This window comes from Triticum aestivum, chromosome 5A (assembly GCF_018294505.1).
Source record: "Triticum aestivum cultivar Chinese Spring chromosome 5A, IWGSC CS RefSeq v2.1, whole genome shotgun sequence".
Classification (NCBI taxonomy): Eukaryota; Viridiplantae; Streptophyta; class Magnoliopsida; order Poales; family Poaceae; genus Triticum; species Triticum aestivum.
The window spans coordinates 672,605,917-672,630,211 of record NC_057806.1 but is presented as its reverse complement, the minus strand read 5'-3'; the positions used below and the strand labels follow the sequence as shown (position 1 = coordinate 672,630,211).

The window sequence follows — 24,295 nt, the reverse complement described above, 5'->3', positions numbered from 1 at the left end:
AAAATGGCAAGGTATGTACCTACGACAAAAAATGTGGGAAGAATGGGAGTAAGGAGATATAACTCACCCAGCTTGGAGGGTTGTACATGGAGAATCCATCCCGTGGCTTGATGCGGATGAACTCCTCTTCCTATCCCTTGAACAACTCGGACAGAATTTTTACTAAAGCAGCAGTGGAGTCCAGTCACTTACGTCTGCAACGGGTGGCATCATCTTCCTCGTTAAAACACCACAGGGGGTGCCCTCGATATTGAAGCGGCTGCACCCCCCGCATTATGCATTAACATAACTTCAATTACTGTCAATCCTGATTGAGCCAGCGCTTTAATCCGGTTCATCAGGTAAAGGACTTCTCCGTTGTCTTCCTCCTGGGGGCTCCGTGGGGGCCAGCTTTGGCATTTCTTCAGAGGAGTATTGTTGAACTCAGGAAGACCCCGCCGAACAGGGTCCGAAAGAGGGATGTCCTCCATATAAAACCATTCCGAAGGCCAGTCTTCGGACGTCTTCTTCGGAGTACCGGATAGGTATCCGGTTTCGGCGATGCGCCATATTTCGGCTCTGCCCACTTGATAAAGTGACTCCTTCTGTGTGCGAGGGACGAGGCAAAATAACCTCTTCCACAGCTCGAAATGAGCCTCACAGCTTAGGAATAACTCGCAAAGGGCAACATAGCCGGCGATGTGTAATATGGAAGCAGGGGTGAAATTATGCAGTTGGAGCCCGTAAAACACCTGGAGCCCGCGAAGGAAAGGTTGAATTGGAAATCCGAATCCCCTTAATAAGTAGGGAACAAGGCACACCCGCTCCCCTACAGAGGGGCTGGGGAAGCTCTCCGCTTGCTCCCCGCCATTGTAGGTGGCGAGCCCGGCTCGGACGGGAACCATATACGCTGGAGGGAGGAAGCCCTGAGTTTGCAGTTCGACTAATCGACTGTGTGGGATGGAACATCTCTCACAATCACCAGGCTTAGGGCTACGGGGGCGGGAGGAGGAGCTGCGGTGGTCGGCCATATTGGAATGGATTTTTCTGAAGTGCGCTCCGATGGATTCTCGCTGTGGGAGGATGGTATGGATTGGATCTAAGAATCCCCATCCCTTTAATAGACGATTTATTTATCTGGCTAGGGGGGTGAATATAAAAACTCCCTGGCTCCTCGTATTCATTCGACGCGTGGGAGAAAGCCCTTATTGGGCACATAAGCCAAGAGGTCCAAACATTTATGGGACCGGACACTGCTTCACAGACGTTCGACAGATGGAGAAGAACCCGCCTTGCAATGCCGAAGACAATACTGCGCGCCGGACTCGTCGTCATTGAAGCCTGGTTCGGGGGCTACTGAGGGAGTCCTGGATTAGGGGGTATTCGGACAGTCGGACTATATCCTTTGGCCGGAATGTTGGACTATGAAGATACAAGATTGAAGACTTCGTCTCGTGTCCGGATGGGACTCTACTTGGCGTGGAAGGCAAGCTAGCCAATACGGATATGTATATCTCCTCCTTTGTAACCGACCTTGTGTAACCCTAGCCCCCTCCGGTGTCTATATAAACCGGAGGGTTTTAGTCCGTAGGACAAGATACAATCATACCATAGGCTAACTTCTAGGGTTTTAGCCTCTCTAATCTCATGGTAGATCAACTCTTGTAATACTCATATCATCAAGAACAATCAAGCATGACGTAGGGTTTTACCTCTATCAAGAGGTCCCGAACCTGGGTAAAACATCGTGTCCCCTACCTCCTGTTACCATCCGCCTTAAACGCACAGTTCGGGACCTCCTACCCGAGATCCGCCGGTTTTGACACCGACAATTCACAATATGAAATCAATATTATCAGATGCACCATGAAATGTATTTTCATACTATATAGTTTTAGTATTGTAGATGTTCATATTTTTTATATAAATTTGGTCAAATCTTATGTAGTTTGACTTTGATAAAATCTTATATGCGAAGTAAAAAGAAATGAAGGGAGTATCAGAAAATGGTCAAAACACGAAATTTGGCCCCCTCTACACCCGTAGGTGCACCAAAAGCTTTGCCCCCCCCTGGCAAAGGAACAAAACAAAAGGCCGCTCAATTGCAAACCTAAAAGGCCACGGTACAACCACCCTCCTCCTCCTCTGAACTTCGAGCACCGAGCGAGATTTCGACTGGGGCGTGGGCAACCAAGCTTAAGCTAGGATGGGCGATGTCCGGATCATGTCCAGGCGCATGGTCCGCCCGAAATCAAGCACCTTCCGGTCGCCGGAGCGCCAGCCGGGGACCATCCACCTAACGCCGTGGGATCTCCGGATGCTGATCGTGGACTACAACCAGAAGGGCGTCCTCCTGCCCAAGCCCCCCGCCGCCGTCGCCCAAGGAGTCGTGGACCGCCTCGCCTCGTCCTTGGCGCGCGCCCTGGGCCGGTTCTTCCCCCTCGCCGGCCGCCTCGCTGTCAACGACCACGGGGACAGCGCCGGCCAAACCATCTCGCTCTGCTACAGCGACGAAGGCGCCGAGTTCGTCCACGCCGTGGCGCCGGGTGTCACCGTCGCGGACGTCACCGCCCTGCTATGCATCCCGCGGGTGGTCTGGCCCTTCTTGTTAGAATAAATCCGAGGCATACCGTCGATCATACGAGGACCAAGCAATCACACGAGCACGACACCAGGATTTGTTAACGAGGTCCACCGATATGGCTACATCCCCGGGGCCTGACTACGGACGCTCCTCCCCGTGACACCGTCACAATACCGCACCCGGTCGCACTGAACACCGGCACATGCCGCTGGCTTCCCCTGCGTTCCGGTGCTATTATGTTGGCATAGGTTACATCATGTGTCTAGCCCCGCTATATATGAGAGGCCTAGGATACGAGTGTCCTACTAGGACACGACTCCATATCCTATCTAAACACAATACAACTACAAGTCCAACTGTAACCTACCTTGTACACAATATTCGACACAACTCTAACAAACTCCACCTTGGCGAATATTCTCCACCACCCTGAATTCGTCAATACGTCAAACTTCTATGTACATTGGACTTGAGTTTCTCTCATGAGTATCGCTGCTACTCCAAAGACTCCATGTGACTCCACCTGCAACTTGTAGTCTCTTCTTTTTTTGACCACAGTCAATACTCGAGCAAAGTTAAGTTCCACTTTACTCTAGTTTGCACTCCCAACTTCCAGAGTATCCGTCCAAAGCCATCACACACTGATCACTGACCCGCATCAAAGTGAACAACTCACATATTGGGTGTCACACATAAGAGTTACCTGAACTCAACATCACCGCTCCTTTCTTGACCGCCTGCTTGAAACTTGAAGGAATTTCACCATTGCTTGTAGTCATCCTGAGTCAAATTCACAGTTGTCTCACCACATGTATGACCACCAGATCCCTGGTCCGTCTCCATGCACCGTGCGCACCGCACGCCTCGTCACTATTACCGCGTCGAGCCTCCGCTGTCCCTGTCGAGTCTCAAGGGTCGCGAACCCGTACCACTCAACCCCCACTGCAGAGTACCACCGATCATCACCGACCGATGACGAGTTTCACGCTTCCATCGGACCACTGGGCTCCAGTCTGAATTGCATGTCACTCGCTTTTCCCCATTTCTTAATAGGCTTCGATTCTCTGGATCCTTACACCGTAGCTCCTCAATCCAGCTCCACCTTCAACATGACTCCATGATAGATGATCAGTCCACCCTCGCGCCTCGTCGACTTCAAGCTCCGTGTGTACATCACCTTGAATCAACCCTGCGCCATAGTCTTGTTGAAGCCACACAAGCCCTCGGGGCATGTGCCACGTGTTTCCACGCCCCAGAAGTCGGTCACCATCAGCATCACGCTCATATGTCGCTGTCGCCGATCCCACCATCGTCTTCTGTTCCAACCGACTCACGTCGATCCGTCAGACTATCTAGTCTGACCCAGCCGAACTTGTCCGGCTACATGACACGCTCGAGGTTCTCAAATCATCTTCCAAGAATTCTCATCCATCACATGATAATCCCATCTTAGCTGAATTGACTTCCCACAACGTCTTCAAGCATCTCTATTGTGCCAACAAATCTTTCATCCGTGTCTGTCATAACCCAAGGTTTTCAGTTCTGTAAACTTCTCTACCTCAAACCTGTTACCCATTGGCGCCATGGTTCTTCGTATGACTGACCGTGTGAAAAACTATCCGAGCTATCCCCGGGACGCCAAAGTACACGACCAAAACCCAGCGTGGTCTCGCCTCCATGTACTAGTAGCAATCCACCAATTTTTTTGCCTTTAGGTGATCTGCTCCCTTGGCTCAACTCCCGATGCTAGTGCAACTTGCTTTGCCAAAACCTGATGCTAATCCCCGATGGATGTATCAATGGATTTTTCTTCCGCTGAATCGATCTGCCTCTTGTCTCCCTGTGTCACACATAGAGACTCGGTCTCCTTCCTTTTTTTTTGGTCCAAAACAAATCTCGCACGTAGTAACTTCCAAACAGCTGGCACGGGCCTTCTTCGGACACGCACGGCCCCGCCTGGCCTGCCCACCAAGCAAGGCGCTGCTGCTAGACTGCGCTGCACGATCACTGCGCCAACGCGCACCTAACCAGGTCGCTTCCAGGCGCTGCGTCAATTGATAAGCCTGCTACTTCCGCTATACCACGCCGGCGCTGTTGTCCGATTACCACCATAACTCGCTGACATTGCTGTTCGCTTAATTTCTTCCGATCGATCTCAACCGTGCCAACACGTATTTGCGGAAACTTCCATATACACGATACCGATGTAAACATCAAGCCTTCCTCTCGATCAACATCCCGTAGCCTCCGAACAACCTAGCTCATGATACCACTTGTTAAAATAAATCCAAAGCATATCGTCGATCATTCGAGAACCAAGCAATCACATGAGCACGACACCAAGATTTGTTAACGAGGTTCACCGATATGGCTACATCCCCAGGGCCTGACTACGGGCGCTCCTCCCCGTGACATCGTCACAATACCGCACCCGGTCGCCCGGAACACCGGCACATGCCGCCGGCTTTCCCTGCGTTCCGGTGCTATTATATTGGCATAGGTTACATCGTGTGTCTTGTCCCGCTATATATGAGAGGCCTAGGATACGAGTGTCCTACTAGGACACGGCTCCATATCCTATCTAAACACAATACAACTATGAGTCCAACTGTAACCTACCTTGTACACAATATTCAACACAACTCTAACACTTCTTCCCGCTCAACGGGGTGATTGGCGCGGACGCCGCCGCGGGCTCTCGCCCGATCCTGGCCGCGCAGGTCACCGAGCTCGACGACGGCGTCTTTGTTGCCATGTCGCTCAACCACGGGGGGGCCGACGGGACCACCTTCTGGCACCTGTTCAACACTTGGTCGGAGATCAGCCGGCGTAGTGTCGACGGCGGCTACGACTGCGAGATCTCCTCGCCGCTGCCGGTGTTCGACAGGTGGTTCCCGGACGGCTGCGCCGTCCCCATCCCTGTACCCTTGGGCAAGCTGGACGACATCGTGGGGCTGCGTCGACGTGCTTACGCTCAGCGCCCACCGGGGCAGGAATGCTTCTTGCGTTTCTCCGGGGAGAGCGTCAAGGAGCTCGTGTCAAAGGCGAACGCCGAGATGTCTGGCTCCGGCGCCACCATCTCCTCGCTGCAGGCCGTGCTCGCGCACCTGTGGCGCGCGGTGTGCCGCGCCTGGAGGCTGGCGCCTGAGGAGGGGACGCGGTACGTCATCCAGGTCGGATGCCGGGGCCGCGTGGACGGCGTGACGGCGGCCTACTCTGGCAACGCGGTGTCGCTCGCCGCGGCCGATTCCACCGCCGGCGAGGTCCTGGAGAAAGGGCTGGGCCGGGCGGCGTGGCTGCTGAACCGGGCCGTGGCGTCGTTCGACGGGGCGCGCGAGAGGGAGGAGCTCGCGACCTGGGCCCGGGAGCCAGCTTCGGGATGCCGCCGGCGCTCGCGCGGGGCGCAGGCGCTCGCGCGCTGCTGGTCACGGGGAACTGTCCGCGGTTCAACGTGTACGGCAACGACTTTGGATGGGGAGCGCCGGTGGCCGTGCGGAGCGGCGCGGGGAACAAGGTGAGCCACAAGGCGACGGCGTACGAGGGCGGGTGCGGCGCGGGGAGCATTGCGCTGGAGGTGTGCCTCGCCCCGGACGCGCTGGCCAGGCTCGTCGCCGACCATGAATTCATGAGCGCCACCGTGCCGTGATCTCCGTCTCCCAGGCAGGCCGGCCGACCGACCGACCGATGTGACTGTGTAGCTTTAATTCTTGTATATCTTGTACTGGTCATGTAATTGATGTCACAGCAGCAGGCCGACCGATTTGCACGTGTGTCATGTCAAAAAAAAATTGAACTATGTGTGTCATGTAATTGATGCGGACCGCATCACCCGTATTTGATTTGTTTTTTTCATGATAATATGTGTCTCATTTATATAGAATAAAGACCAAGTTACAAAGCACGTAAGCACTGACCATACGTAACTGAAAAAATAGGAAAATTCTGTGCAAAATACCAGCGCCTGTCCCTTTACTTTGACACCGCCGAAGCGGCCACCAAAGGGTAAAAAGACAGATCACCTCTTCACCCAAGCTCGACACGGCTCCATCGTTGATCAGCAGCTTTACGGACCTCCAAAATAGTTTACCAGAAGCAAAACCATAGCCGCTGAAAGAATCAGACCGGGGCAACATATCCCCGGACATGCCTTCAAACTTTAGAACTGACACCCCCGCATGACGTTGACGTTGGAGAAGGAAACCAGAACTGTTAGCCTTCGCCCACAGACCCAACACAAGATACTCCATCTTCCAACTGTCACTTGCGTAGACAACCGCCTGCGCGTACTCCTGAACGACAAAACCTCCTTGCTCCATCATGACGTCGGAGACAACGCCACAACAACAGGGACAGAGCAGAAGGAGAGACACACCTAATGGAGTCGCCGCCACCGCCTCGTGAACACCATCCATGAACCCTAACGCTGCTGGTCTGAGGGATCGACAGAGACACGATGCCATCAACTCCGAGACGCCGCCATAAAGGGAACCGCCAGTGTGGGAGTGGAGTTGAGGAAGATTTATTCGTCCGGGTGCCGCTCCCACCACCCGAACGACGCACCATGACCTACAAAACGAAAACCTAACTGCAGAGCGAAGGACCGGGGTCACTGTTTGATTATTAATAAATCCCTTCGGTTGGGGCTCATACGGGTTTCCCTACACCTACGTAAACATCTAACGTAATTTTACGTGCAGGCTGGCTTGGCGCAATTTAATGAAGAAAAACTCGCCCGACCCCACCCATTGAAATCAGTGGGAGGGTGATTGGTCGAGGGAGGATAGAACGTAAGTTTACGTTAATAACTTATTACGTAGATGTAGCATGACACACATAGTAACAGAAGATACGGATTGAGAGCGTGCAGTTGATGGATTTGGGGAGGGGCGGGGGGGGGGGGGGTCGGATATGGAGGCCTAATGGACGCTTCGAGATGCAACCAGAGAGGTGACTCGGGCGATGATCCCATCGCCAATGGGATGCCCCTTGACTGCGGAGACCTGGACGGCGGGAGACTAGGAGATGTGCGATGGCCGACCCTCTACATCCCCGGCCTCCTAGCGGCGGGGCTTCTCTGCTATCAAAGGGGTTCACTTCTAGTACAAGGTATGATCCGCAGGCTTTTGCTGATTGATGGCGAGGGAAGGGTGGTGGACAACCGAGGGTTGCACGCCGGCGAGCTGATTTCATGGCGATCGGTAGTTTGGTTCCCATGCCACGTCATGCACGTTGGGTACAGGTGTCTCGCAAAGCCGTGGAGTACGATCGGGATTCCGAGGCGAACGTCCGCCATGAATGCGAGGGGGAGGGGATAATAAATCCCCCCCCCTCGGTGGGGAGAAGACGTGCTCCAAATCAATTTGCCCCAACCACCACACCGCTTAGCGACCCAGTCCCGTGAGAGAAGGGAGTGGCTCCGGCGGAGATGGCCGACTGGAGGATGAGGATGGAACGAGCCATGGTGGAGCTCGTGAGTGGAGATGATGCGAAGATGGAGAGGGCGCGTGAGATCGTCTCCTGGTTCTCAACCAGGAAGGAGATGCGCCGCACGGTGAAAGCTATCTTCCAAAATCTGACGGTGGAGGAGGACGAGAGGCTCACTCCAAATGGGATGACCACCCCGTCGGGTGCGCCGGTGAGTTCCCTAGCTGCTCTGGTGTGGGCTATGGAGGAGACAAAAGGCGGAGATCCATCTCAGAGGGCGAAGTGGTGGGCCTTCCGTTCCGCCGCCGCTTCCCGGCGGGACCGGAGGAGTTTGTGGTGGGAGCGGTGATGCCTATACCCACCCCGGGGACACGTGATGTCTACTAGGCAACTTTATTCTTGTAGACTTGTGTTGGGCCTCCAAGCGTAGAGTTTTGTAGGATAGTAGCAATTTTCCCTCAAGTGGATGACCTAAGGTTTATCAATCTATGGGAGGCGTAGCATGAAGATGGTCTCTCTCAAACAACCCTGCAACCAAATAACAAAAAGTCTTTTGTGTCCCCAACACACTAAATACAAGGGTGAATTGTATACGTGCACTAGTTCGACGAAGAGATGGTGATACAAGTGTACTAACGATAGTAGATATTGATTTCTGTAATAGGAACAATAAAAAACAGCGAGGTGACAATTGATAAAACAGAGCGCAAACGACATTGCAATGCTTGAAAACAAGGCCTAGGGTCGCTAGTGCAATCTCTCAACAATGCTAATCTAATTGGATCATATAACCATCCCTCAATGTGTGATGAAGAATCACTCCAAAGTTCTTATCTAGCGGAGAACATAAGAAGAAATTATTTGTAGGGTACAAAACCACCTTAAAGTTATTTTTTCCGTTTGATTTATTCAAGAGTTCGTACTAAAATAACACAAAGTCATTCTTTCCAGTCGATCTATCCAAGAGTTTGTACTAAAATAACACCATATGATACACATCAACCAACTCTAATGTCACCTAGATACTCCAATGTCGCCACAAGTATCCATGAGTTAATTATACGATACGCATCAAACAATTTCATATTCATAATACTCGATCCATCACAAAGAACCTTAAAGAGTGCCCCAAGATTTCTACCAGAGAAACAAAGACGAGAACATGCGTCAACCCCTATGCATAGGTTACCCCAATGTCACCTTGGGTATCCGCGGGTTGAGTGCCAAAACACATATCAAGTGAATCAATATGATACCCCATTGTCACCATGTGTATTCATAGCAAGACATACATCAAGTGCTCTCAAATCCATAAAAGTATTCAATCTGATAAAACGAAATCTCAAAGGGAAAACTCAATTCATAACAAGATAGAGAGGGGAAACACCATATGATCCAACTATATTAACAAAGTCCGCAATACATCAAGATCATGACATCTCAAGAACACAAGAGAGAGAGAGATAGAGATTAAACACATATTACTGGTACAAACACTCAGCCCCGAGGATGGACTACTCCCTCCTCATCATGGTGGTCGCCGAGATGATGAAGATGGCCACCGAGATGATGAAGATGGCCACCGATGATGATTCCCCCCTCCGGCAGGGTGCTAGAACAGGGTCTAGATTGGTTTTTCATGGCTACAGAGGCTTGCGGCGGCGGAATTTCTGACCTATCGACTCCCCTAGGGTTTTTGGAATATTTGCGAATTTATAGGGTGAAGAGGCGGTGCGGAAGTCCACCGAGGTGGGCACAACCCACCTAGGCACGCCTGGGCCCCCATGCACACCTTGGTGGGTTGTGCCCCCCTTGGGGCTCCCCTCTAGCACTTCTTTGGCCCACTAGATGTCTTCTGGTCCAAACAAAATCTCCAAAAAGTTTCGCGGCGTTTGGACTCCGTTTGGTATTGATTTTCAGCGAAGTAAAAAACAACAACTGTCACTTGGCACTATGTCAATAGGTTAGTCCCACATAATGATATAAAGATGCTATAAAATGATTGTAAAAAATCCAAGAATGATAATATAACAGCATGAATACTTCATAAATTATATATACGTTGGATACGTATCAACACGCTGTGTTCCGATTCTGGTCGAAGACAACGAGGAGGAGATGGAGTCAGACAAAGTGGATCTGGAGGAAACGTCGGATCTGATGAAGGAAGGGGTGAAAGAGAAGGGGAAGAAGATGGAGAAGATCCATACCCCTTGCCACTCCCCATGCTTCCTTTGTCGGTCGTCGTGCCTCCTTGGTCTCGCTCGATCCACGGCGGCAGAATAGGCCTCTCCCCTGCCGGCAACCGCTTTTGGTTGCTGGCTGGGGATGAGGCTGACGAGGAGACTGGGGACTCATCAGACTCAGCGGGTACTACTTCCAAACCTACAAAAAATATTGATTATCAGAACTCTAGACTCGAATTTGGGATTGGTAGGGGGAATAATGACAGAAATATGTTGAACTTAGATAAGAAGAAGATCAAAAAAAGAGACAATAAGCACCCAAAATGTTTGAGAGAATAGCTCATCCTTGTTCTTCAATCACCCCTCGAGGGACTAAAAGTAACGAAGGTGGAAAATGTTAGTAGAAAGGTGTTCAAAAATTGATTGTCTGGATGGTCAACTAGTTAAAAAAGGATGGAAATGATCCCAAAAATACCTGATTATTGGTCAGGGATTGGACAAGATGAACAGATTCTCACCATCTCTGAATATGGTGTGAGTCCTGTCGATGATAGACAAAACACTACAGACGGGAGGCTAAATCAAATTTCTGGCGATGAGGTTTTAGAAAGTTGGGTTGCTGACTTGGATGGGTGGATGGGCTCAAGGCCCAGTCCAACTACAGAGGACACACGTGGAAGAAATATGCTTTCAGGAGCTTTTGATTATATAAATCCTCCCCGTCTCCCGCATTAGGGTTTCTTGAGGGGCGGGGTGACAAACTAGGGTTTCCTACCTCGCTGTCGTCTGAGGTGAGAGAGATGGATAGGTTTGGAGGTCGATTTGGAGGAGGGGGAAGATTCAACAGGGGGGAAGAGAGGGATGGAAGCACAGAAAAAGAGAGGAAGAGGTGATGGATTCAGAAATCACAACACGAGAGAGAATAAGAATGGTCAGGGGTAAGGCTGAGGCAGCAACAATGCACAACCTCGACAAGATCTGGAATAAGAACATAAGCGCCAAAGGGACCCCGGGGGATGTGGTGTTACCAGACAAATAAAAAGAAGCTCATGATGCTTCTAAAATAGGTATGACTAGTGTGGTGGGTAAAGATAATATCAGCTCTGTAGGTGGTAGTGCGATCTTTTAGCAGCAACAACTGTTATCTGCTCTTCTGACCCAACTGACCCAAGGAAACCCCTTGCTGGGGGAGGAAATGTGAATTTACATGGAGGATCCAGTGCGCTACATCAGAATATGATGAGAGATGTGTCCAGGGGAGATAACAGTTATATACAGGGGAGAGAAATTCAAAAAAGAGCCTGGAACAACAACCTTATAACATCACCAGAGGGAGATGGGGCCATAATGGAGGGAACACAAGAAAGGGAGAGTGGAAAGGTAGGAAAAGTGAAAGAGGGGAGTGTGATGGTCATGGGAGGGAACAACATAATGATGTGTAACAAATGCAAAGATACTAGACATGCTACAAAAGACTGCAAGCTGGATCACTATGCAGTTTGTGGGAAAAGAAATCACATCACTGATGATTGCACTTGGCTAAGGCAAATGAAACATGTTCCCAAATTTGTGGGATATGCTGCAAGAGGTTTGGGGGTGTTGCTTGTGCAAAGCTCTAAGGATAACATGGATATTAAGAATCCCAACCCCATGGCGTTGGTGACTGTCAAATCTAGGGTGTTGGATGAGACTCAACCGCTTGAAGGATTCAATTACATGTTCAATTAGAACTGGCAGTGGAGGTGTAAGAAACAAGGAAGCAATACATTCCTAGTCAGATTCCCAAATAAAGGCAGATTGATGGAATTAAATAAATCTGATGACTTCACTCTTTTAGGCACTAGAGTGTGGTGATTGTCAAGAACTGGGCCTTTGATTCTTAGGCAGTAGGGAAATTGCATACAACTTGGGTCACATTTGGAAAAGTACCTAAATGCTTTAGTCATTTCTTTGGGATGTGAGAGGTGGAAACATCCTTAGGACCTGTGTTGGAAATTGACATGGATACCATCACACATGAAAGAGTGAGAGCTAAATAGGAATTTTGAGAAATTACCAAGCTACACTGAGATTACTGACAAAGATCTAAACATATACAAAATTATGCCAACTCTGGAAAAGGTTGTGGAGATGGGCTGGTATGGTGAGCTCAAAAGACAACACATGGAAGAGACAGGTATGGACTATGTGGGTGATGAGGTGAGAAAAAGACAAAAGAACTCCACTAATGCAGAAGGATACAACGGAGATACAATATCCATGTGGAGCTTGAGCTTGAGTCAATATGAGGAAATCAAAAAAAGAAGTGAAGCTATCCTTGCTGCTCAACAAGAACATGACAAAGAAATGGATGCCAAGAAAAAGGTGGAAGCGGATTTGGAAATGGTCATGATGAAGATGCAGGAGATAGAAGAAGAAAAAGCTAGACAAATAGCCCTAGAGCCCAAGAAGAAAAAATAATCTTAGACCTGGAGAAAGAGGAGAGCAGATTGCTAGATGTGTTGAGAAGATTGAGACGTGGGAAGAAAGAGAGAAAGAGATGGAGGAAATCACTGACAATGAACTTAAAAAACTGGAAGAGGAAAATAAAATTGAGGAAAACAATACATATGTGGAGCCTGTGGACTATGGTGCTAGTCAAGAATCCGTTGACTCTTTTGGAACAAGATTAGGGATGAAACCTGGAGAAAGAGGAGAGGAGAAAGACATTGACAACACTACAGAAGACAATTTGAGAAGATGTGGTAGATTGGTGGACAAACATGATGCAAAAATAGAGGAGCTTGCTAAACAGAGGGCTGCCTAGGAAGATAATTATGGTAAGACTCTTGTTTTTTATGATGATAATTCATCTATATTTTTCATGGCTGACAAAATTGGTATAGAATTAGGATGCTCAATTGACATAATTAGTTAGAATTTTAGATATTATTGAAAAAATGGAACAAAGTACAAAAGTTTTTTTATCATGCTCATCTTGTGTAGAAAGAAAAAGAACCAGTACAAAATGATATGACCCTCATTGATACTGGTGATGCCTCTATTAGAGATCTATGCTCTCAAGATGATCACTCAGATGATGAATTAAAGATGGATTACCATTCCTATTTGAAAAATATTTTTGCAAGTGGGAAAAGAAGCAGTACTAGCTCTCCTAATATCACTAGTGTGAAGCCAGTTGTTTACATTGTGGGAAAAAGAGGAAGGAAAAAGAAAAAAATGATAGGCAAGATTTGGAATGTAAGGGGAATAGGCCCTGATATTAGAAAGACCTTTATTAGAGAGACCATTTGTAAAAAAGTTGATTTCACAGGTCTTCAAGAGACCATCAAAAATGATTTCACAAAAAATGAACTACATAATCTATGTGGGGGAAGAAATTTTTGTTGGAATTGGGCCCAACCTAGAGGAAACCTGGGGTCATATTAGTTGTCATCAATAATGATACTTTTGATGTCCTCAATGTGGAAGTGGGTGTGTACTTTATTAGAACACTTCTTTCAGACAAAAAGGGTAAAATTGAATGGAATATTATCATCGTATATGGGGATGCCCAGAGTGCTGGTAAAGCTGCCTATTTGGCAGAAATATCCAGAGTATATCAAGACAATGCTTCTGTCCCATGCCTCATGGGGGGATTCCAATATAATTAGAAAATTGAGGACAAAAACAAACCTAGTGGATATGACCACTTGAGCTTTGTGTTAAATGCTATTATTTAACAAGCAGGATTAAGAGAACTACCTTTGAATGGTAGAAAATTTACTTGGGCCAACAACCATGAGGAGCCTACTTATGAGAAACTTGACAGGATTTTAATGTGCCCAGATTGGGAAGACCATTACCCTTTGACTAAAGTATATGCTTCGGAGAAGGAGTTATCTGATCATACCCCATTGATACTTGATACAGGATAAAATATCTATATCCCTCCTATTTTTAGATTTGAAAATTCATCGATGATGAGAGAGGGGTTTAGAGATTTTGTTCATAAATTTTGGTCTGCTCACTATCCTGAAAACACTATTGAACAGTGATAGATAAGGATGAGAGTGTTTAGACAAAAAGTGAGAGGGTTGATTTTAAATTCTGATGCTTGGTATAGGAAGCTAAAAAAAGAGATTCTAGTGAAACTAGATTCCATTGATAAAAATGATGAGAGAATGGGACTTTCTGCTCATGACAGAAATGAACAGAAAGAACTCAAAGCTCAATTACATAGATTACTTAGGTAAGAAGAAATGAAGTGGTCGCAAAGATACAAGGATAGAGAAATTAAATATGGAGATTGTAACACAAAATATTGTCATGCTAAGGCGAATGGCTGGAGAAGCAAAAACAAAATCTTATCATTAAATCAGGATGAGGGGGTGATTGAAGGAGAGGATAACTTGATCAAATATATCACTGGTTTTTATAAAAAACTATTTGGTCAGCCGAACACTTCTACTATCAATTTGAACATCCAAGATGCCCATGGGATCACCAGAGATCAGGCTGCCTCTTTGACTAAACCTTTTACTATGGAAGAACTGCAATCAGTTGTGTTTGGGATGGAAAGGAATAAAAGTCATGGTCCTGATGGACTCCCTATAGAATTTTATCAACATTTTGGGGAATTGGTTAAGTGGGACCTAATGAAACTTCTAAATGACTTTCATGCTAGAAAATTAGATATTTCTAGACTTAACTATGGGATCATCACTCTGGTGCCGAAAGTTTCTGATGCAAAAAATACAAAAATTCAGGCCTATTTGCCTACTCAATGTTAGTTTTAAAATCATTACTAAAGTACTAATGAACACATTGAGCACACTCATTAAACCTATAATCTCCCCTGCACAAACTGCCTTTATAAAGGGTAGGTATATAATGTAGGGGGTTGTAGTTCTACATGAAGCTTTGAACACCATTCATCATAAAAAACTAAGTGTTGTTTTGTTTAAAGTGAATGTTGATAAAGCTTACGATAAAACTAAGTGTCATTTGTATACAAAATGTTGAAACTGAAACAATTCCCTAACAAGTGGTGTGACTTGTTAATGCACACTATGCTAGGTGGTCATGTTGGGATTAAAGTAAATGATGGAATAGGACCATATTTTAAAACCTACAAAGGGCTGAGGCAGGGGGATGCCATGTCCCCTCTTTTGTTTGATATAGTTGTAGATGTTTTAGCCATAATCTTAGATAAAGCCAAACATGCAGGATATGTCAAAGGATTTTTAGCTGAGTTTGGAAATAATGGGGTGAACATGGTGCAATATGTAGATGACACAATCTCCCTAATGCAGGGTGATGAAGAGAGTGCTAGGAATTTAAAATTCATTCTTAACGTTTTTGAACAAATGTCTGGGCAGACTATTAACTTCCATAAAAGTGAGGTGTTCTTGTTTGGCAAGGCTAGCAATAAAAGTGAGGTATATCAAGAGATTTTCACTTGTAAAAAAGGAGAAGTCCCATTCAAATATTTGGGATTACCTATTTCTGACATTAAAATGGGGAATAAATTCTGGAAAGGTGTTACTGAGAAAATAGAAAAGAGATGTGCTTGCTGGCAAGGGGGGAATGCTCAGTATGGCACAGAGAGTTACTTTGCTACAATCCTGCCTGAAAACATGCCAATTTACATGATATCATTTTACCCCTTGCTAGTAGGGGTTAGAAAGAAAGCTGATTTTTTCAGAGCCAGATTAGTGTGGCATGAAAATGAGGACAAGAAAAAAAATTACCATTTGGCAAATTGGAAAACTTGCTGCCTCCAAAAAAGTCTAGGAGGACTAGGGATTATTAATTTGTACCTAATGAATAAAGCCCTTTTGCTAAATGGCTATGGAAACTAGAAACAGAAGAAGGGATGTGGATAAAAATTCTTCTTAACAAATATGTAAAAGGAAGGTGTATTTCTGGGCTCAAAAAGAAACCCGGGGACTCTCAATTCTGGGGGAGTCTTATGAATGTTAAGGATTTATATTACCAACATGTTAAGAAAAAACTAGGAGATGGCAGAAACACACGATTTTGGGAAGATTGGTGGGTGGGGTCCAAACCCTTGAAGGAGGCATATCCTAGCTGAAAGGATCGATATAGTTGACTATAGGGGGGTGTCGGTGTCAAAACCGGCGGATCTCGGATAGGGGGTCCCGAACTGTGCGTCTAAGGCGGATGGTAACAGGACGCAGGGGACACGATGTTTTACCCAGGTTCAGGCCCTCTTGATGGAGGTAAAACCCTACGTCCTGCTTGATTTATTCTTGATGATATGGGTATTAGAAGAGTTGATCTACCATGAGATCAGAGAGGCTAAACCCTAGAAGCTAGCCTATGGTATGATTGTTGTATATGATCTATCGACTAGCCTGGCCTCGATTTATATAATGCACCAGAGGCCTAGGATAACAAGAGTCCTTGCCGAATACGCCGGTGGGGAGGAGTCCTTGTCTTGATCACCAACTCTTGTGGAATCTTCCATGTATGCGGCAGCTGTCCGAACTGGCCCATGAGTATACGACCATGGGGGTCCTCAGCCCAATCTAACAGATTGGGAGATGACGTGTTGAGAACCCCCTAGTCCAGGACACCGTCAGTAGCCCCCTGAACCAGTCTTCAAGTTAGGGATGCTCCTTGATTCTTCCGAACTGTTCTTCATCTTCGGTTGTTGGTCTTGAAAACTGGTTCAACAAATCTTCTCATCTTCGATCTTGAGGATCGCCGAAATGCATTCAACGAGTTTATACGTCGGGTATCCGAGGAGCCCCTTTAAGTTTCTGGCCTTTATCAATGCCTTGTTATTTTTATGCCACACCTCGGGTTTGAAGTTGTTCCCGGGAGGCAGTGTCCTCTTGCTGTTGGAAATATGCCCTAGAGGCAATAATAAAAGCATTATTATTATATTTCCTTGTTCATGATAATTGTCTTTATTCATGCTATAATTGTGTTATCCGGAAATCGTAATACATGTGTTAATAATAGACACCAACATGTCCCTAGTAAGCCTCTAGTTGACTAGCTCGTTGATCAACAGATAGTCATGGTTTCCTGACTATGGACATTGGATGTCATTGATAACGAGATCACATCATTAGGAGAATGATGTGATGGACAAGATCCAATCCTAAACATAGCACAAGATCGTATAGTTCGTTTGCTAGAGTTTTCCAATGTCAAGTATCTTTTCCTTAGACCATGAGATCGTGTAACTCCCGGATACCGTAGGAGTGCTTTGGGTGTACCAAACGTCACAACGTAACTGGGTGACTATAAAGGTATACTACGGGTATCTCCGAAAATGTCTGTTGGGTTGACACGGATCAAGACTGGGATTTGTCACTCCGTATGACGGAGAGGTATCATTGGGCCCACTCGGTAATGCATCATCATTATGAGCTCAAAGTGACCAAGTGTCTGGTCACGGGATCATGCATTACGGTACGAGTAAAGTGACTTGCCGGTAACGAGATTGAACGAGGTATCGGGATACCGACGATGGAATCTCGGGCAAGTAGCATACCGATTGACGAAGGGAATTGTATACGGGTTGCTTGAATCCTCGACATCGTGGTTCATCCGATGAGATCATCGAGGAGCATGTGGGAGCCAACATGGGTATCCAGATCCCGCTGTTGGTTATTGGCCGGAGAGCGATCTCGGTCATGTCTACATGTCTCCCGAACCCGTAGGGTCTACACACTTAAGGTTCGGTGACGCTAGGGTTGTAGGGATATGTATATGCAGTAACCCGAATGTTGTTCGGAGTCCCGGATGAGATCCCGGACGTCACGAGGAGTTTCAGAATGGTCCGGAGGTAAAGAATTATATATAGTAAGTGCTATTTCGGCCATCGGGACAAGTTTCGGGGTCACCGGTATTGTACCGGGACCACCGGAAGGGCCACGGGGGTCCACCGGGTGGGGCCACCTATCCCGGAGGGCCCCATGGGCTGAAGTGGGAAGGGATCCAGCCCAAATGGGCTGGGGCGCCACTTCCCCTAGGGCCCATGCGCCTAGGGTGGGGGAAACCCTAAAAGGGGGGCGCCCCCTTGCTTGGGGGGCAAGCCTTCCACCCCTTGGCCGCCGCCCCCTAGGAGATTGCATCTCCTAGGGCCGGCGCCCCCCCTAGGCCCCCCTATATATAGTGGGGGGGATGGAGGACCTCTTACTTTTGCCTTTGGTGCCTCCCTCTCCCTCTCCAACACCTCCTCCTCCTCCATAGAGCTTGGCGAAGCCCTGCCGGAGTACTGCAGCTCCATCACCACCACGCCGTCGTGCTGCTGCTGGAGCCATCTTCCTCAACCTCTCCTTTCCCCTTGCTGGATCAAGAAGGAGGAGACGTTACGCTGACCGTACATGTGTTGAACGCGGAGGTGCCGTCCGTTCAGAGCTAGGATCTCCGGTGATTTGGATCACGTCGAGTACGACTTCCTCATCCCCGTTCTTTGAACGCTTCCGCGCGTGATCTACAAAGGTATGTAGATGCAATCCAATCACTCATTGCTAGATGAACTCCTAGATGGATCTTGGTGAAACCGTAGGAATTTTTTTTCTGCAACGTTCCCCAACAGTGGCATCATGAGCTAGGTCTATGCGTAGTTCTTTTGCACGAGTAGAACACAATTTGTTGTGGGCGTAGATGTTGTCAACTTTCTTGCCGCTACTAGTCTTATCTTGCTTCAGCGGTATTGTGGGATGAAGCGGCCCGGACCAACCTTACACGTACGCTTACGTGAGACCGGTTCCACCGACTAACATGCACAAGTTGCATAAGGTGGCTGACGGGTGTCTGTCTCTCCCATTTTAGTTGGAGCGGATTTGATGAAAATGGTCCTTATGAAGGGTAAATAGAAGTTGACAAATCACGTTGTGGCTTTCACGTAGGTAAGAAAACGTTCTTGCTAGAACCCTATTTCAGCCACGTAAAACATGCAACAACAATTAGAGGACGTCTAACTTGTTTTTGCAGCAAGTGTTCTGTGATGTGATATGGCCAAAGTTGTGATGAATGATGAATGATATATATGTGATGTATGAGATGTTCATGCTATTGTAATAGGAATCATGACTTGCATGTCGATGAGTATGACAACCGGCAGGAGCCATAGGAGTTGTCTTTATTTTTTGTATGACCTGCGTGTCATTGAGAAAACACCATGTAATTACTTTATTGCTAAATGCGTTAGCCGTAGTAGTAGAAGTAATAGTTGGCGAGCAACTTCATGAAGACACGATGATGGAGATCATGATGATGGAGATCATGGTGTCATGCCGGTGATAAGATGATCATGGAGCCCCAAGATGGAGATCAAAGGAGCTATGTGATATTGGCCATATCATGTCACTATTATTATTTGATTGCATGTGATGTTTATCATGTTTCTGCATCTTGTTTACTTAGAATGACGGTAGTAAATAAGATGATCCCTCATAATAATTTCAAGAAAGTGTTCCCCCTAACTATGCACCGTTGCGACAGTCCGTTGTTTTGAAGCACCACGTGATGATCGGGTGTTAGATTCCAACGTTCACATATAACGGGTGTCAGACAGATTTACACATGCAAACACTTAGGTTGACTTGACGAGCCTAGCATGTACAGACATGGCCTCGGAACACAAAAGACCAAAAGGTCGAGCATGAGTCGTATAGAAGATACGATCAACATGAAGATGTTCACCGATGTTGACTAGTCCGTCTCACGTGATGATTGGACACGGCCTAGTTAACTCGGATCATGTTATACTTAGATTACTGGAGGGATGTCTATCTAAGTGGGAGTTCATTGAGTAATTTGATTAGATGAACTTAATTATCATGAACTTAGTCTAAATTTTTTTACAATATGTCTTGTAGATCAAATGGCCAACGTAGTCCTCAACTTCAATGCGTTCCTAGAGAAAACCAAGCTGAAAGACGATGGCAGCAACTATACGGACTGGGTCCGGAACCTGAGGATCATCCTCATAGCTGCCAAGAAAGATTATGTCCTACAAGCACCGTTAGGTGACGCACCTGTTCTCCCTGCAGAACAAGACGTTATGAACGCTTGGCAGGCACGTACCGATGACTACTCCCTCGTTCAGTGCGGCATGCTTTACAGCTTAGAGCCAGGGCTCCAAAAGCGGTTTGAGAGACACGGAGCATATGAGATGTTCAAAGAGCTGAAAATGGTTTTCCAAGCTCATGCCCAGGTCGAGAGATATCAAGTCTCCGACAAGTTCTTCAGCTGTAAGATGGAGGAAAACAGTTCTGTCAGTGAGCACATACTCACTATGTCTGGGTTGCATAACCGCTTGACTCAGCTAGGAGTTAATTCTCTCGGATTACGCGGTCATTGACAGAATCCTTCAGTCGCTTCCACCGAGCTACAAGAGCTTTGTGATGAACTTCAATATGCAGGGGATGGAAAAGACCATTCCTGAAGTATTTGCAATGCTGAAATCAGCAGAGGTATAAGTCAAAAAGGAACATCAAGTGTTGATGGTGAATAAAACCACTAAGTTCAAAAAGGGCAAGGGTAAGAAAGCCTTCAAGAAGGACGGCAAGGGAGTTGCCGCGCCCGGCAAGCAAGCTACCGGGAAGAAGCCAAAGAATGGACCCAAGCCCGAGACTGAGTGCTTTTATTGCAAGGGAAGTGGTCACTAGAAGCGGAACTGCCCCAAATACTTAGCGGATAAGAAGGCCGGCATCACGAAAGGTATATGTGATATACATGTAATTGATGTGTACCTTACCAGTACTCGTAGTAGCTCCTGGGTATTTGATACCGGTGCGGTTGCTCACATTTGTAACTCAAAACAGGAGCTGCGGAATAAGCGGAGACTGGCGAAGGACGAGGTGACGATGCGCGTCGAGAATGGTTCCAAGGTCAATGTGATCGCCGTCGGCACGCTACCTCTACATTTACCTTTGGGATTAGTTTTAAACCTTAATAATTGTTATTTAGTGCCAGCCTTGAGCATGAACATTGTATCAGGATCTCGTTTAATTCGAGATGGCTACTCATTTAAATCCGAGAATAATGGTTGTTCTATTTATGTGAGAGATATGTTTTATGGTCATGGTCCGATGGTGAATGGTTTATTTCTAATGAATCTCGAGCGTAATGCTACACATGTTCATAGTGTGAGTACCAAAAGATGTAAGATTGATAATGATAGTCCCACATACTTGTGGCACTGCCGCCTTGGTCACATAGGTGTCAAACGCATGAAGAAGCTCCATGCTGATGGACTTTTAGAGTCTCTTGATTACGGATCATTTGACACGTGCGAACCATGCCTCATGGGTAAAATGACCAAGACTCCGTTCTCAGGAACAATGGAGCGAGCAACCAACTTATTGGAAATCATACATACTGATGTGTGCGGTCCAATGAGTGTTGAGGCTCGCGGTGGCTATCGATATGTTCTCACCTTCACTGATGACTTGAGTAGATATGGGTATGTCTACTTAACGAAACACAAGTCTGAGACCTTTGAAAAGTTCAAGGAATTTCACAGTGAGGTTGAGAATCAACGTGATAGGAAAATCAAGTTCCTGCGATCAGATCATGGAGGAGAATACTTGAGTCACGAGTTTGGCACACACTTAAGAAAATGTGGAATAGTTTCACAACTCACGCCGCCTGGAACACCTCAGCGTAATGGTGTGTCCGAACGTCGTAATCGCACTCTATTAGATATGGTGCGATCTATGATGTCTCTTACCGATTTACCGCTATCCTTTTGGGGCTATGCTTTAGAGACTGCCGCATTCACTTTAAATAGGGCTCCGTCGAAATCCGTTGAGACGACACCGTATGAATTATGGTTTGGGAAGAAACCTAAGTTGTCGTTTCTAAAAGTTTGGGGATGTGATGCTTATGTCAAGAAACTTCAACCTGAAAAGCTCGAACCCAAGTCGGAAAAATGCGTCTTCATAGGATACCCTAAAGAAACTATTGGGTATACCTTGTACCTCAGATCCGAAGGAAAGATCTTTGTTGCCAAGAATGGATCCTTTCTAGAGAAGGAGTTTCTCTCGAAAGAAGTAAGTGGGAGGAAAGTAGAACTTGATGAAGTATTACCTCTTGAACCGGAAAATGGCGCATCTCAAGAAAATGTTCCTGAGGTGCCTGCACCGACTAGAGAGGAAGTTAATGATGATGATCAAGATACTTCTGATCAAGATCCTACTGAAATTCGAAGGCCCACAAGGACACGTTCCACACTAGATTAGTACGGCAACCCTGTCTTGGAAATCATGTTGTTAGACAACAGTGAACCTTCGAACTAGGAAGAAGCGATGGCGGGCCCGGATTCCGACAAATGGCTGGAAGCCATGAAATCCGAGATAGGATCCATGTATGAAAACGAAGTATGGACTTTGACTGACTTGCCTGTAGAGCGGCGAGCCATAGAAAATAAATGGATCTTTAAGAAGAAGACAAACGCGGATGGTAATGTGACCATCTATAAAGCTCGGCTTGTCGCTAAGGGTTATCGACAGGTTCAAGGGGTTGACTACGATGAGACTTTCTCACCGGCAGCGAAGCTGAAGTCCGTCCGAATCATGTTAGCAATTGCCGCATTCTATGATTATGAAATATGGCAAATGGACGTCAAAACGGCATTCCTTAATGGTTTCCTTAAGGGAGAATTGTATATGATGCAGCCGGAAGGTTTTGTCGATCCTAAGTATGCTGACAAGGTGTGCAAGCTCCAACGCTCAATTTATGGGCTGGTGCAAGCATCTCGGAGTTGGAACATTCGCTTTGATGAGATGATCAAAGCGTTTGGGTTTATGCAGACTTATGGAGAAGCCTGTGTTTACAAGAAAGTGAGTGGGAGTTCTGTAGCATTTCTCATATTATATGTAGATGACATACTTTTGATGGGAAATGATATAGAGGTTTTGGACAACATTAAGGCCTACTTGAATAAGAGTTTTTCAATGGAGGACCTTGGAGAAGCTGCTTATATATTAGGCATCAAGATCTACAGAGATAGATCAAGACGCCTCATAGGTCTTTCACAAAGCACATACCTTGATAAGATATTGAAGAAGTTCAATATGGATCAGTCTAAGAAGGGGTTCTTGCCTGTGTTGCAAGGTGTGAAATTGAGCTCAGCTCAATGTCCGACCACGGTAGAAGATATAGAAGAGATGAGTGTCATCCCCTATGCCTCAGCCATAGGTTCTATTATGTATGCCATGCTGTGTACCAGACCTGATGTAAACCTTGCCGTAAGTTTGGTAGGAAGGTACCAAAGTAATTCCAGCAAGGAACACTGGACATCGGTCAAGAATATCCTGAAGTACCTGAAAAGGACTAAGGAAATGTTTCTCGTTTATGGAGGTGACGAAGAGCTCGTCGTAAAAGGTTACGTCGACGCTAGCTTCGACATAGATCTGGATGACTCTAAGTCACAAACCGGATACATGTATATTTTGAATGGTGGGGCAGTAAGTTGGTGCAGTTGCAAGCAGAGCATCGTGGCAGGATCTACATGTGAAGCGGAGTACATGGCAGCCTCGGAGGCAGCGCATGAAGCAATTTGGGTGAAGGAGTTCATCACCGACCCAGGAGTCATACCCAATGCGTCGGGGCAGATCAAGCTCTTCTGTGACAACACTGGAGCTATTGCACTTGCCAAGGAGCCCAGGTTTCACAAGAAGACAAGGCATATCAAGCGTCGCTTCAACTCCATTCGTGAAAATGTTCAAGATGGAGACATAGATATTTGTAAAGTACATACAGACCTGAATGTAGCAGATCCATTGACTAAACCTCTCCCTAGAGCAAAACATGATCAACACCAGAATTCCATGGGTGTTCGATTCATCACAATGTAACTAGATTATTGACTCTAGTGCAAGTGGGAGACTGTTGGAAATATGCCCTAGAGGCAATAATAAAAGCATTATTCTTATATTTCCTTGTTCATGATAATTGTCTTTATTCATGCCATAATTGTGTTATCCGGAAATCGTAATACATGTGTGAATAATAGACACCAACATGTCCCTAGTAAGCCTCTAGTTGACTAGCTCGTTGATCAACAGATAGTCATGGTTTCCTGACTATGGACATTGGATGTCATTGATAACGAGATCACATCATAAGGAGAATGATGTGATGGACAAGA

At 46.6% G+C, this 24,295-nt stretch overlaps 1 pseudogene; it reads left to right on the top strand.

Moving 5' to 3' along the window:
• Positions 1-2,185: 2,185 nt before the first annotated feature.
• LOC123108333 (uncharacterized acetyltransferase At3g50280-like) lies at positions 2,186-6,528 on the top strand (annotated as a pseudogene).
• Positions 6,529-24,295: the final 17,767 nt, after the last annotated feature.